General features: G+C 49.4%; 1 pseudogene; it reads right to left on the bottom strand.

Moving 5' to 3' along the window:
- Nucleotides 1-506: 506 nt before the first annotated feature.
- LOC108512311 (uncharacterized) lies at nucleotides 507-1401 on the bottom strand (annotated as a pseudogene).
- Nucleotides 1402-14599: the final 13198 nt, after the last annotated feature.

Here is a 14599-nt window from a genome sequence, read left to right as displayed (position 1 = left end):
TGAAGAAAATGTTATAGGCTGGGTATGGTGGCTCACACTTGTAATCTCAGCACTTGGGGAGGCCCAGGAGGGAAGATCGCTTGAAGGCAGAAGTTGTTGAACATCCTGGGCAACATAGTGAAACCCTGTCTCTATAAAAAATAAACAATTAGCTGGGCATGGTGGCGTGCACCTGGCGTCCCAGCTACTCAGGAGGCTGAGGCAGGAGGATGGCTTGAGCCCATGAGTTCGAAGCTGCAGTGAGATGTGATCACACCACTGCATTCCAGCCTGGGAGAGAGAGGGAAACCCTGTCTCTAAAAGAGACAAACAAGTAAAACAAAGCAAAAAAGAAAGAAAGAGAGAGAGAGAGAGAAAGAGAAGGAAGGAAGGAAGGAAGGAAGGAAGGAAGGAAGGAAAAGAAAATGGAATGTATCATAGACCCAAAGGAACAAAATGAAAACACTCACTCAATGGCTGAGTTGGGTTTGAGCTATCTACTACTCTCCTTTACCTCTGAACTCACCTTAGTTCTGTTTCATTGTTCCTCTTTTTGAGCCCTCCTTCCCCAAAAGGTTACCCCAAGCTGGCGCCTCTAATCTCCTGTGAAGGTGACATTGGCCACCCCTAAGATCCGCATCTTCTCTCTGAAGCTGGCTCTCCACTACCCAGACAGTGAGACCCCCCATGCTGCCGCCTCTGTGGCCCTCTGTCAAAGGCTTTGTGCACATGGAGGAAGAGAAACAGAAAATCAAGGGGTTAGGCTGGGCATGGTGGTTCATGCCTGTAATTGCAACACTTTGGGAGGCCAAGGTGGGCGGATCACTTGAGGTCAGGAGTTCGAGACCAGCCTGACCAACATGGTGAAACCCCGTCTCTACTAAAATACAAAATTAGCCAGGTGTGGTTGTGGGGGCCTGTAATCCCAGCTACCCAGGAGGCTGAGGCAGGAGAATCGCTTGAACCTGGGAGGCAGAGGTTGCAGTGAGCCAAGATCACACCACTGCACTCCAACCCAGGTGACAGAGCGAGACTCCATCTCAAAAACAAAACAAAACAAAATAAAACAAAACAAAATAAAGAAAATCAAGGGGTCAATGCAGCATTGAGAGCACTGAGCAACACTGCCCCCGCCCACCAATTTGACTCTTCCATTGGGGGAACCCACCCTGGTAGACAAAGTGTAGGGTCCAAACAGACCAGGAAGTTGAAGAGGATCATGGCAGCCAGTCTCCTGGCTCTTCTGCACCTCCAGGTCCCCACTTGGGGCCAGGAGAGCATGATCTGCACAAAGTGCCAGTGGCAGAAGGTGGTGAGCGCCATGGGGATGAAGAAGAGCTCCAAGTACAGCTCCAGCTGCAGCACCATGGCCAGCTGCTCTTGGGGGGAAGTTCTCATAGCAGATATGGGGCCCTCTGGCATATCTCATTGTCTTCTTGGTTAGTAAAAACTAGACAATGAGGCCAGGCGTAGTGGCTGATGCCTGTAATCCCAGCACTTTGGGAGGCCGAAGCAGGCAGATCACTTTAGGTCAGGAGTTCAAGACCAACCTGGCTAACAAGGTGAAACCCCGACTCTACTAAAAATACAAAAATTAGTCGGGAGTGGTGGCACGTGCCTATAGTCTCAGCTACTCAGGAGGCTGAGGCAGAAGAATCACCTGAACCCGGGAGGTGGAGGTTGCAGTGAGCCGAGATAGTGCCACTGCACACCTCTCCTCGAAGTGATCATTGAAAGGTAGACATTTAAAATAAAACTTGTGGCTGGGAGCAGTGGCTCATGCCTGTAATCTCAACACTTTGGGAAGCCAAGACGGGAGGATTGCTTGAGTCAAGGAGTTCAAGACCAGCCTGGGCAACACAGTGAGAGCCTTTCTCTACAAAACGTTAAAAAATTAGCTGGGCATGGTGGTGTGCGTCTATAGTCCTGGTTACTCTGGAGGCTGAGGCAGGAGGATCACTTGAGTCCAGAGTTTCAAGGTTACAGTGAACCATGGTGGCACCACTGCACACCAACCTGGGCGACAGAGCAAGACCCTGTCTCAAAAAAAAAAAAAAAGTTTAAAATGAATAAAATAAAACTTGAGGCCTTAACCTATGATGGATAACATATCACCGCTGGCCCATCTGTATGTTTCATTCTGCATTCCAGAATTTCAGAGGTAGAGGACCAGATGAATGGGAGCGGTCCTGCCGCCGTGGGGCTGAGCTCCACCGCTTTCCTCCTGCTCCTCCCGGCCAGGCCCTGACCATCTCTCCACTGACTTGTTCTGGCCCCTTTCCCATTTCTGTGGCCTCTTCCCTCTCCTCCTTGGAGAGTAGCCCTGTCCTCTGCTCCCTGCATGCTCTCCTTCCATCCTGCCTCTCCCTGGGGTTATGATCCCAGCAACCTCTTCTTTGAGCCCAAGCGAGGTCAGGTCCCTTGCCTTTTCCTGCAGGTAAATGGATGGGTTTTCAAAATGTCTGGTTTCAGAAGCAGGTGGCATCTGGTCTAACTGGACCACCTTTTCCTTTTCCACCAATGGCAGGCTTTTATACCTGGAAGAGTCATGTGGTCAAAAAGAGGAAAGTCAGCAGTGGAGCTCTTTCTAAAGCAGCTTGACCTTCTGGGTCTCCCACCAAATTTTGCCCCTAGCAGACTTATTTCACCCAGAGTCCTATTTGTTTGTTTGTTTGTTTATTTATTTATTTATTTTGAGTCAGTCTTGCTCTATCGCCCAGGCTGGTGTGATCTCAGCTCCCTGCAACCTCTGTCTCCCTAGTTCAAGTGATTCTCCTACCCCAGCCTTCTGAGTAGTGGGATTACAGGAGTGCACCACCACGCCTGGCTAATTTTCGTATTTTTTGTAGATGAGATTTCACCATGTTGGCCAGGCTAGTCTCGAACTCCTGGCCTCAAGTGATCCGCCTGTCTTGCCTCCCAAAGTGCTGGGATTACAAGCGTGAGCCACCGTGCTTGGCCCGGAATCCAAATTTGAACAGCTTTTTCAGGCTTCCTCCTACCCCTGCATTCCAAGAGGCTGCATTCTGTTTCCTTCCCACAGGCAATTATCCCATACGACTGCACACACATCCATCTCTCACCTTCTTCCTTCCTTCCTTCCTTCCTTCCTTCCTTCCTTCCTTCCTTCCTTTCTTCCTTCCCTCCCTCCCTCCGTCCCTTTTCTTTCTTCCTTTCCTTTCCTTTCCTTTCCTTTCCTTTCCTTTCCTTTCCTTTCTTTCTTTCTTTCCTTCCTTCCTTCCTTTCTCTCTCTCCCTTCTTCCCTTCCCTCCCTCCCTCCCTACCCCCCCTCTTTCTTTCTTTCTCTCTCTCTCTCTCTCTCCCCCCCTCTTCTTTCTTTCTTTTGTTGTTGCTATTGTTGTTTTGAGACAGGGTCTCACTCTGTTGCCCAGGCTAGAGTTCAGTGGTGCGAACATGGCTCACTGCAGCCTTGACCTTTTGGGCTCAAGCGATCCTCACACCTCAGCCTCCCGAGTAGCTGGGCCACAGGTGCATGCCACTGCATCTGGCTAATTTTTGGTAGAGACAGGGTTTCACCATGTTGCCGAGGCTGTTGTCGAACTCTTGAGCTCTGGCAATCCACCCACTTCAGCCTCCCAAAGTGCTAGGATTACAGGTGTGAGCCACCATGCCCAGCCCGAAGTTGGTTTTTAGAAAAAAAACCTAGCACTGTCCCTTGCCTATAACAGACACTCAGATCCTTGTGGAATGTAAGGATGGAGGCTGGATGTGCCTGTAAGTGCTTGCTAACTGATGACACAAGCAAAGAGTGTGTCAGAACCTGCACCTTTTATCTTCTGTCCTTTATTGCATTCTGTTGCCCGGGTTACTGGTATGGGGACATCTTTGGTGCTGAGGTCTAGGTTCCAATGAGGTCAAAGGGAGCATTCAAACTAAGTTGTTTGGCAGCACCCCAAGGCTGTGCTGACCTCACACACAGCTGCGTCATGGGAGAGGGCAGTGCAACATCTCAAATCCAACTCAACTGAGCAATCGTTCAGGCTGAGTCCCACCATGTATGAATGGGGGGGGCGGGGGTATGTGGCTCCTCTCCAACAAGCCACACTGCTTCCCTGTCACAAAACACAAGGAACCCTTACTCTGTGCGAGGTACTGTTCTAGGAGATAGAGACAAGAGTAAACAGGATGGACAGAAAACAAGTAGACAAACCAACAAGGCAATTTCACAGGAAGAAAGGAAGTAGGCCAGGCAAGGTGGCTCACATCTGTGATCTCAACGCTTTGGGAGGCCCAGGCGGGAGGACTGCTTGAGGCCAGGAGTTCAAAACCAGCCTGGTCAACATAGCGATACCACATCTCTACAAAAAATGAAATAAAAAGTCAGGCATGGTGGCTCACACCTATAATCCCAGCTACTTAGGAGGCTGAGGCAGGAGGAGGATTGTTTAAGGCTGAGTGTTTGAGACCAGCCTGGGCAACATAGTGAGACCCCTGTCTCTACAAAAGAAAGATAAAAATAAAAAATTAGCCAGGCATGGTGATGCACACCTGTAGTCCCAGATACTCAGGAGGCTGAGGCGGGAGGATCACTTGAGCCTAAGAGTTGGAAATTAAAATGAACTATGATGGTACCACTCCAATCCAGTGGTCCTGTCTGGAGGGGAAAAAAAGGGGGTGAAAGAAAAGAAATTGGCTAGGCGTGGTGGTTCACACTTGTAACCCCAGCACTTTGGGAGGCTGAGGCGGGCACATCACGTGAGGTCAGGAGTTTGAGACCAGCCTGGCCAACATGGTGAAATCCTGTCTCTACTAAAAATACAAAAATTAGCCAGGTATGGTGGCGGGCACCTGTAATCCCAGCTACGTGGGAGACTGGGGCAGAAGAATCACCTTAACCTGGGAGGCAGAGATTGCAGTCAGCTGAGATCGTGCCACTGCACTCCAGCCTGGGCGACAGAGGAAGACTCTGCCAAAAAAAAAAACGAAACACCAAACAAGAACAATGACAACAACAACGAAAGCAAGCAGGGAAATTGAGAGAGAGAGAGATGGGCAGGGCCTGTCAGGAAAGGCCTGGGACATTTGAATGGGTGAGAAGGAGCCACTACCTGAAGAGCGTTCCAGGTAGGGGCACCAGTGGGAACTTAGCCTGAACCATGGCTCAGTTGAATTGGACTTGAGATGTCGCACCGCCCACTCCCATGATGCAGCTGCACGTGAGGTCAACACAGCCTTGGGATGCTGCAAAACAGCTTAGTCTGAATTCTCCTTTTTTTTTTTTTTTGAGATGGAGTCTCACTCTGTTGCCCAGGCTGGAGTGCAGTGGCGATCTCGGCTCACAGCAACCTCCACCTCCCTAGTTTAAGTAGTTCTCCTGACTCAGCCTCCCGAGTAGCTGGGATTACAGGTACTCGCCACCATACCCGGCTTATTTTTGTATTTTTAGTAGAGACGAGGTTTCACCATATTGGTCAGGCTGGTCTCGAACTCCTGAGCTCAGGTGATCCACCCACCTCAGCCTCCCAAAGTGCTGGAATTACAGGCGTGAGCCACTGTGCCCAGCCTGAATTCTCCCTTTGACCTCATGGAACCTAGGCCTCAGCACCAAGGATGTCTGAGGCCCTGAAGCTCTGAGATGGGAGAAGCTGCTGTGTTGGAAGGATGGAAAGGAGGCTGGAGGAGGGGCCCTGGCCTCAGTTGATGGTTGCCTCATCCTTTGATTATATCATCCTCTCCTGATCTGTGATACATTCTGATAAACTGCTACAGCCAGTCAGAATCTGACAGCCCCCTTCTGGTTCCATGCCCTTGTGATATCTTGACAACAGAAACCCACATTGAGCAGCCACACTGTCCTTGTCAGCATCCTGTAATGACAGATAGGGTAAAGGTCAGAGATGGGGCACCCAAAACAGAATGACTGGGAAGCATTTTAAGATAAAAGGGGGCCAGATGTGGTGGCTCATGCCTGTAATTCCAGCACTTTGGGAGGCTAAGGCAGAAGGATTGCTTGAACTCAGTTGTTTGAGACCAGCCTGGGCAGCATAGCGGTAGCTCATCTCCACAAAAAATTTAAAAAATTAGCTGAGTGTGCTGGTGCATGCTTGTATTCCCAGCTACTCAGGAAGTTGAAGTGGGAGAACTGCTTGAGCCCGGGAGTTCCAGGCTGCGGTGAGCTACGATCGTGCCACTGCACTCCAGCCTGGGTGCCAGAGCCAGACTCCATCTCTTAAAAAAAACAAAACAAAACAAAACAAAAAACGCTGGGCCCACGGGCTCATGACAAAGTGCTGTAATCCCAGCACTTTGGGAGGCTGAGGCAGCAGATCACTTGAGGTCAGGAGTTCGAGACCAGCCTGGCCAACTCGCTGAAACCCCATGTCAACTAAAAATATGAAAATTAGGCAGGCGTGATGGCAGGCACCTGTAATCCCATCTATTCAGGAGGCTGAGGCAGAAGAATTGCTTGAACCCAGGAGGCAGAGGTTGCAGTGAGCTGAGATTGCACCACTGCACTCCAGCCTGGGTGACAGAGTGAGACTCAGTATCAAAAAAAAAAAAAAAAAAAAGCAAGGGAGCACAGGTGTCTCCAGCTGTATGGGCACCTGGGCACCAGCATGCACTAACAGGGGAAGGAAGTAGAGGGAAAGGAGGAGTATGGGCCTAGCTGGGGACAGGATTTGAGTTAGTCACTGCCCTCATTTGCCTGTAGGCTGGCCGTTCCTTACAGTTCAGCCTGCTGCAGTCTAGCTGTACCTGTTTTGAAATCACCCTGACAGGCTAACATCAGGAAACCTTATCTATTGGGAAAGGGAGTTTGCCAGATGCCTCCCCTCTACCAGCTGCTGCCCCTGCAGGCCCATGGTGCCAACATCTTGGGAATGGGGCACCAATTACACAGACTCTTCCACCCCATCCTTCCAGTTGCTCAGGCCCTGAGAGATCTCTGATTCTTCTCTTTTTTTTTTTTTTTGAGACGGAGTCTNAAAAAAAAAAAAAAAAAAAAAAGCAAGGGAGCACAGGTGTCTCCAGCTGTATGGGCACCTGGGCACCAGCATGCACTAACAGGGGAAGGAAGTAGAGGGAAAGGAGGAGTATGGGCCTAGCTGGGGGACAGGATTTGAGTTAGTCACTGCCCTCATTTGCCTGTAGGCTGGCCGTTCCTTACAGTTCAGCCTGCTGCAGTCTAGCTGTACCTGTTTTGAAATCACCCTGACAGGCTAACATCAGGAAACCTTATCTATTGGGAAAGGGAGTTTGCCAGATGCCTCCCCTCTACCAGCTGCTGCCCCTGCAGGCCCATGGTGCCAACATCTTGGGAATGGGGCACCAATTACACAGACTCTTCCACCCCATCCTTCCAGTTGCTCAGGCCCTGAGAGATCTCTGATTCTTCTCTTTTTTTTTTTTTTTTTAGACGGGGTCTCGCTCTGTCACCTAGGCTGGAGTGCAGTGGCCGGATCTCAGCTCACTGCAAGCTCCGCCTCCCGGGTTTATGCCATTCTCCTGTCTCAGCCTCCGGAGTAGCTGGGACTACAGGCGCCCGCCACCTCACCCGGCTAGTTTTTTGTATTTTTTTTTTTTTAGTAGGAGACGGGGTTTCACCGTGTTAGCCAGGATGGTCTCGATCTCCTGACCTCGTGATCCGCCCGTCTTGGCCTCCCAAAGTGCTGGGATTACAGGCTTGAGCCACCGTGCCTGGCCTGATTCTTCTCTTTATCTGACATTTGCCCCACCAGCAAATCCTTTCCACCCTGTCTTCAGAATAGCTCCCCAATCCAGCCACTTCTCAGCACAGCCCTGGTCCAGGCTGTAAGTACTGTGTCTCACCTGTGTCTCTTCAGCATCTACTCTCTGGCCCCCTACTTCACACCACACAGCAGCCGGAATGGTCTTATAAAAACACAAGCAGGGCTGGGTGCAGTGACTCACACCGGTAATCCCAAAACTTTGGGAGGCCAAGGCGGGAGGATCGCTTGAGCCCAGGAGTTCAAGACAAGCCTGGGCAGCATAGCGAAACCCTGTCTCTACAAAAAATAAAAAAAAAATTAACCGGGTGTGGTGGTACGTGCCTGTAGTCCCAGCTACTGAAGGAGATGAGGTGGGAGGATCACTTGAGCCCAGGAGGTTGAGGCTGCAGTGACTCGTGATTATACCACTGTACTCCTGCCTGGGTGACAGAGTGAGACTTTGTCTCAAAATAGATAAATAAATAAAAACATAAGTAGGCCACATCCATTCCCTACTCAAAACCCCACAGAGGCTCCCCACCTCTCTGATCAAAGCTAGAGTCCTCCCAGCGTCCTGTAAGTTCTGCTCCACAGGCCTTCTGTCTGCAGCAGTTTCTGGCCTCATCTGCTCCTCTTTTCTCCCATCTCCCTGTGACTCTGGGGACTGCGATTCTCTGGGTACTTCTCTGGGGACTGTGATTTGATGACATCTTTCAAAATGAAACACTCTGGCCAGGGGGTGGTGGCTCATGCCTATAATCCCAGAACTTTGGGAGGCTGAGGTGGGCAGATCACTTGAGGTCAGGAGTTCAAGACCAACCTGGCCAACATGGCAAAACCCCGTCTCCACTAAAAGTACAAAAATTAGCCAGACATGGTGAGGCACACCTGTAATCCCAGCTACTTGGGAGGCTGAGGCAGAAGAATCACTGGAATCTGGGAGGAGGAAGTTGCAGTGAGCTGAGATTACACCACTGCACTCCAGCCTGAGTGACAGAGAGAGATTCTGTGTCAAAAAAAGAGAGAGAAAAAAAGAAGGAAACAAAACAAAACAAAACAAAAAAAACAAAATGAAACATTCCATACTATTTGGCCCAAGAAGCTGATATCTACAGATTTATTGTATGGATATACTTTTCTGTTTTTTATTATTGTTGTTGTTTGTTCTGTGATAATAAAAAATCGGGAGCAAACTGTCTATCAGTAAAGGCTCTGGTTAAATAAAGATCGTGGAGCTTCCACATGGTAGGAATCCCACACACCTGTTACAAAGAATGAGGCAGGTCCACGTATGCCAATGTAGACCAGGCCCTGACATGTACTGTCCAGTGGAAAAAAGCAAGGCACGAGAATGGCCACGCGTCTCCACACCCATTCAGCGAGGACTTCCTGAGCAGCCCCTGTCACAGCACTCACTGGTGCTGGGGATTCAGCAGTGGACAAGGCCTAGCTCCATGCAGCTGACCATTGCAGCAAGACAGGCCAGAGACTGATAAACAGCGATCACTTAAAACTCACTGAATTTATACACGTAGAAAAGGGGAGGAGACTGTGATTTTCTTTTTCTCTTTCTTCCTTTCTTTCTCTTCTCTTCTCTCTCTTCTCTTTTCTTTTCTGTTCTCCCCTTCTCTCTTTCTCTCTCCCTCTCCTCCTTCCTTCCTTCCTTCCTTCCTCTCTTTTCTTTCTTTTTCCTTCCTTCTTTCCTCTTTCTTTGTTTCTTTCTCTCTCTTTCTATCCATTTTTCTTTCTTTTCTTTCTCTCTCTTCCTTCCTTCCTTCCCTCCTTCCTTCTTTATTCTTTCTTTTTTTCCACAGGATCTCACTGTGTTGCCCAGGCTAGAGTACGGTGGCACAATCATAGCTCACTGCAGCCTCGACCTCCTGGGCTCAGGTGGTCCTCCCACCTCAGCCTGCTGAGTAGCTGAGACTACAGGCACACAGCACCATGCCTGACGAAGACTTCGTTTCTTATAAAGGGTTACAGCCTGCAAGGTGGCTGTCCCACAGGCTGGGAAGTGTGCCTTCGGCCAAGAACAGAGACAGGCACTTCAAAGAAAGAGGTTTGAGGTAGGAGTTTTATACTGAATGGGTTGGCTAAACACACATATTCAACAGATTACAGGAGAAGCTATGAATATTCATGAGGTAGTCATGACACATGCATATTCAACAAATATGCATGTAACATACGACCTATGTTGGCCAGGTGCAGTAGCTCATGCCTGCAATCCTAGCCCTTTGGGAGACCAAGGCAGGCAGATCACTTGAGGCCAGGAATTTAGGACCAGCCTGGCCAACATGGCTAAACCCATCTCTACTAAAAATTAGCCAGACGTAGTGGCGCACCTATAGTCCCAGCTGCTTGGGAGGCTGAGGCATGAGAATCGCTTGAACCTGGGAGGCAGAGGTCGCAATGAGCTGAGATAACGTCACTGCACTCCAGCCTGGGCGACAGAATGAGACTCTGTCTTCAACAAACAAACAAACAAACAAACAAACAACCAATGTTCACCTTGGAGTGGAGACTTAGCATTTAAATGTTATTACAATTAGGTCCTATATATCAAAAGCTATTTTTAAGACAGGAAGGCAACCTGTGTGCAACCTCTGTAAACCAGCGAGGACCAGTCCATGTTCTTCTTACCAGGAGAAAGTGGCTGAAATCAGTCTCTTGTCCAGTCAAAGCTGTAGTTGTGGCTGGTGGAACAGAGGCTGGAGGTCAGTTATGCAGCATCTGCAGGAACTTCCAAATGTTTCAAAGTTGCTTATCCTGAGACCAGTGCTTGTTTATCTGCTAGAGAAAAAGAAAAGCCTCGTGGCAGTTAGAACGTAAGTTATTCTTTAAGTGTAGAGGTGAGTGACTTACCGCTTGTCTGGAATGACCTTAGTCCTATTTATAATTTGGTATCTTACTTCCACAAAGGGCCCGTTCCGTGAGTCTTATGACCTCTATTTTAACATGAATGCTGGTCAGTGTCTGAACTATAAAAGGTGAAGAGGTATAAAGAGGCATGTCTGACCTCCCATCCTTTCACTGCCAGGAACTCAAGTTTTAAGGTTTTTCTGGGGTCCCCTTGCCCAAGAGGGAGTCTGTTCAGTCACTGGGGGGGACTTAGGATTTTTTTTTTTTTTTTTTTAAGAGACAGAGTCTTGCTCTGTCACCCAGGCTGGAGTGCAGTAGCGTGATCTCAGCTCACTGCAACCTCTGCCTCCCGGGTTCAAGCCATCCTCCCACATCAGCCTCCAGAGCAGCTGGTACTACAGGTGCGCTCCACCACGCCCAGCTAATTTTTGTATTTTTAGTAGAGATGAGGTTTGGCCATGTTGGCCAGGCTGGTCTCGAACTCCTGGCCTTAAGTGATCCGCCCGCCTCGAACTCCCAAAGTGCTGGGATTGCAGGCATGAGCCACCGCGCCCAGCCAGGATTTTAAGTTTATAACAGTTACCTTACGGTAAAGCCTGGGGCTGTGGGCTGGAGTCGGGTAGGAAGCCTCAGATCGGGAGAACAGAGGAAGAGGGCGCAGGCAGCCCAGGAAGGCCCCTGGGAGGGGGTTGTATTTGAGGAGAGAACTCCAGCAGGAGAGTCAGAGGCTGGAACCTGTAGGGACATTCTAGGCAAAGGTACAGCAAGTCGTGAGATCAGCTATGGGGTGTCAGAGGGGGCCGGGGAGGCCAGAGCGGCTGCAAGGGGATGGGGTAGGGGAGAGCTGTGGGAATGAGGCCAGGGAGGCCAGAGCGGCTGCAAGGGGTCGGGGTCGGGGAGAGCCGTGGGAATGAGGCTGGGGCAGGCGACTGGTCCAGATTACGCAGGGCTTTGTCGCCACGGTAGGAGGTAGAATGACATCCGGAGAATAATGGGAAGCCGCTGGAGGGCAGCGGTTGTGCTGTAATCTGTGTCACACTTCTGAAGGATCCATCTGGATGCTGAGTGAGGAATAGACTTGGGGAAGGGTCACCCACGAACCTGTTCTCCACGGCTGTCTCTGGGAAGGGGCTCTGGGCATTGGCGCAGGAGGGAAACTCACCTTTCCCTGTATATCCTTTTCTGCCGTTGAAGAAATTCTCTTAAGTATGTAAGTATGTGTGTGAATGTTCAATGTTGCTAAAAAAAATGAATTAAAAGCAAGAAGAACGTGACTTATGATTAAGGCGGAGGCAAGCGATGTGGCTCACTCCGTCCAGCCACAGACCTTTCTTCTGTTGAGCTGTTGAGTGTATGGAACCCAAATAGACATAAAAATAGACATAAAAAAGACACAGGAACCAGGTGCTGTGGCTCACACCTATATCCCGGCACTTTGGGAGGCTGAGGTGGGAGAATCATTTGAGCCCATGAGTTTGAGACCAGCCTGGGCGACACAGCAAGGACCCTGCCTCTACAAAATAAAAATTAAAAAACTGGGCGTGATGGCATGTGCCTGCAGTCCCAGTTACTTGGGAGGTGGAGGCAGGAGGATCACTAGAGCCTGGAGGTAGAGGCTGCAGTGAGCTACAATTGCACCACTGCACTCCAGACCAGGCTACTGACTGTCTCAAAAAATAAAAATTAAAATTAAAAATTAAAAAAAGAGAAAAAAATGTAAAAAAGCAAACTTTTGTTTGTTTTTTGATAGAGTCACTCTGTCACCAGGCTGGAATGCAACGGTGTGATCTTGGCTCACTGCAACCTCCACCTCCTGGGTTTGAGTGATTTTCCTGCCTCAGCCTCCCGAGTAGCTGAGATTACAGGCGGCCGCCACCACGCCCGGGTAATTTTTGTATTTTTAGAAGAGAAAGGGTTTCATGATGTTGACCAGGCTGGTCTCGAACCCCTGACCTCAGGTGACCCACCTGCCTGGGTCTCCCAAAGTGCTGGGATTACAGGTGTGAGTCATCGCGCCTAGCTGAGAGAACACATTTTTTTAAAAAGGGAAAAGGGTATAGTCACTGGCCACAGAGCAATTGGATCTCCAAGCCACACCCCCCACCCACTCTTGGCATTATCCAGCGCCTGAGATTTTGCCAGTCACATGGATATCAAGTAGTGTCTCCATGCTGTTTTAGTGCAGTCTCATTTTTCTGATTACTAATGGGCTGCCCACCTCTCAGCAGAACTCAGGCTTCCTTGCTCATGATCATTGCGCTGGACTCGTGTCTCAGCAATGGCTCTTAATTGCAGCAACAGAGACCAATTCTGGCTCATTTAGGGATTTAATGATAAGATATTGAGTAGCTCAGAGATGTGCCAGGAAGGCTGAAAAACCAGGCTTCTAGAATCAAGGAAGCTGCACAGCCAGGGCCACATTAAAAGTCATGCCATTAGCTCAGTCCAGGGAATACATGGGAGTCCCCCCCCCACCACACACTAGGACCTAGAGCCACATTCTGTTTGCCACCACTACTGCCACTGCCAGAAATAATTTTCCACTTTTTCTCCTTTGTGCCATTAGCCTCAGATTCAGAATTTGGGGCAGGTGCACCTGACTGGCTAAACGCAGGCAACAGGGATGCTTGGAAAATAAGGTCTCTGCATCAGTAGTTTGTCTAGTGGGAGATGGGCTCTGCCTCCTCACAAGGCTCATACGTGGCCAGTTCCCTAAACACAGAAGTGGTTCAGAAGCCAGGAAACCGAAAGATGGCCCATGTTCCCTCAGGGCCCTTCAGAGGTCAGGACAGCTTACACCACTTCCATTTTTTGTTTCCTAGTATATGAAAAAAATGATGCAATACCAAAACCATGAGATTTATGTATTTGTGTGCTCATTTGAGGTGACCAAAACCATGCTGTCGGCTGGATGCAGTGGCTCATGCCTGTAATCCCAGCACTCTGGGAGGCCAAGGTGGGTGAATCACCTGAGGTCAGCAGTTCGAAACCAGCCTAGCCAAGATGGCAAAACGCTGTCTCTACCAAAAATACAAAAATTAGCTGGGCGTGGTGGCTCACACCTGTAATCTCAGCTACTCGGGAGGCTGAGGCAGGAGAATTGCTTGAACCCGGGAGGCAGAGGTTGCAGTGATCACGCCACTGCACTTCAGCCTGGGCAGTGCACTTCAGAGCAGGACTCCGTCTCAAAAACACACACACACACACACACACACACACACCCACACAAACCCAAAACCAACCAAACAAACAAAAACAAACACACACAGGCACAAAAGCCAACGCAAAAACAAAACCTGTGCTGTCTTTACATTAACAGAGCAACATTTTAAATGTGAAATAAGTAATGTATTGTTCACAAAATAATTTTAGGATGTTATTTGTTTGGTTTTTGACAGAATTCATCACAGTATAGAGCCAGAAATAGGCCACAGGTTTAAAGTTGGGTGCTGTCAAGATAGCCCTGTGACTGTTTACCTTCATTCAGTATTCATGGCAGAAGAGTGATTATGAGGCCGGGGCCAGATGGCCCAGGACTGCGATTCAGCGTTGCTGTGAGTACAGGACTTGTCCTTGGGCAGTGACCCCTCCCAGCGCAAGCAGCTTGATCTCTTCCGCCAGCCCAGAGCTGCACTGGATGTCGTGCAGACGCTGAATGCCAAAGAGGTCAATTACAGCACAGCACCCTCTTTCTTAGAGAAAACACTCCTGCTTTCAATGCCTGAGGTTTGGGAATGGTTTATGCAGACGCTGAATGCCAAAGAGGTCAATTACAGCACAGCACCCTCCTTCTTAGCGAAAACACTCCTGTTTTCAATGCCTGAGGCTTGGGAATGGTTTAAGCACCTCGCTCCTCCCCAGCCCCAGGGATGGGCACTTAGAAGCCTGAGCACGTTAAATCATTTATTTACGCCCGTGATTCCAGCTACCCTCACAGTGACCCTGGAGGTCTCCAGGCAGTTTGAATCCCTGTGCTACCTTATCTGCTCTTGCTTGGTCAGAATCAAGGTGCTGAATGGTTTCCCATTATTATTTCTCTAATTTAAAAAAATTGCATTATAATGCGT

Source organism: Rhinopithecus bieti, unplaced genomic scaffold, assembly GCF_001698545.2.
Source record: "Rhinopithecus bieti isolate Rb0 unplaced genomic scaffold, ASM169854v2 scaffold_28066, whole genome shotgun sequence".
Classification (NCBI taxonomy): domain Eukaryota; kingdom Metazoa; phylum Chordata; class Mammalia; order Primates; family Cercopithecidae; genus Rhinopithecus; species Rhinopithecus bieti.
Note: the sequence above shows the minus strand (reverse complement) of the source record. Positions and strands in the feature narration are given on the sequence as shown.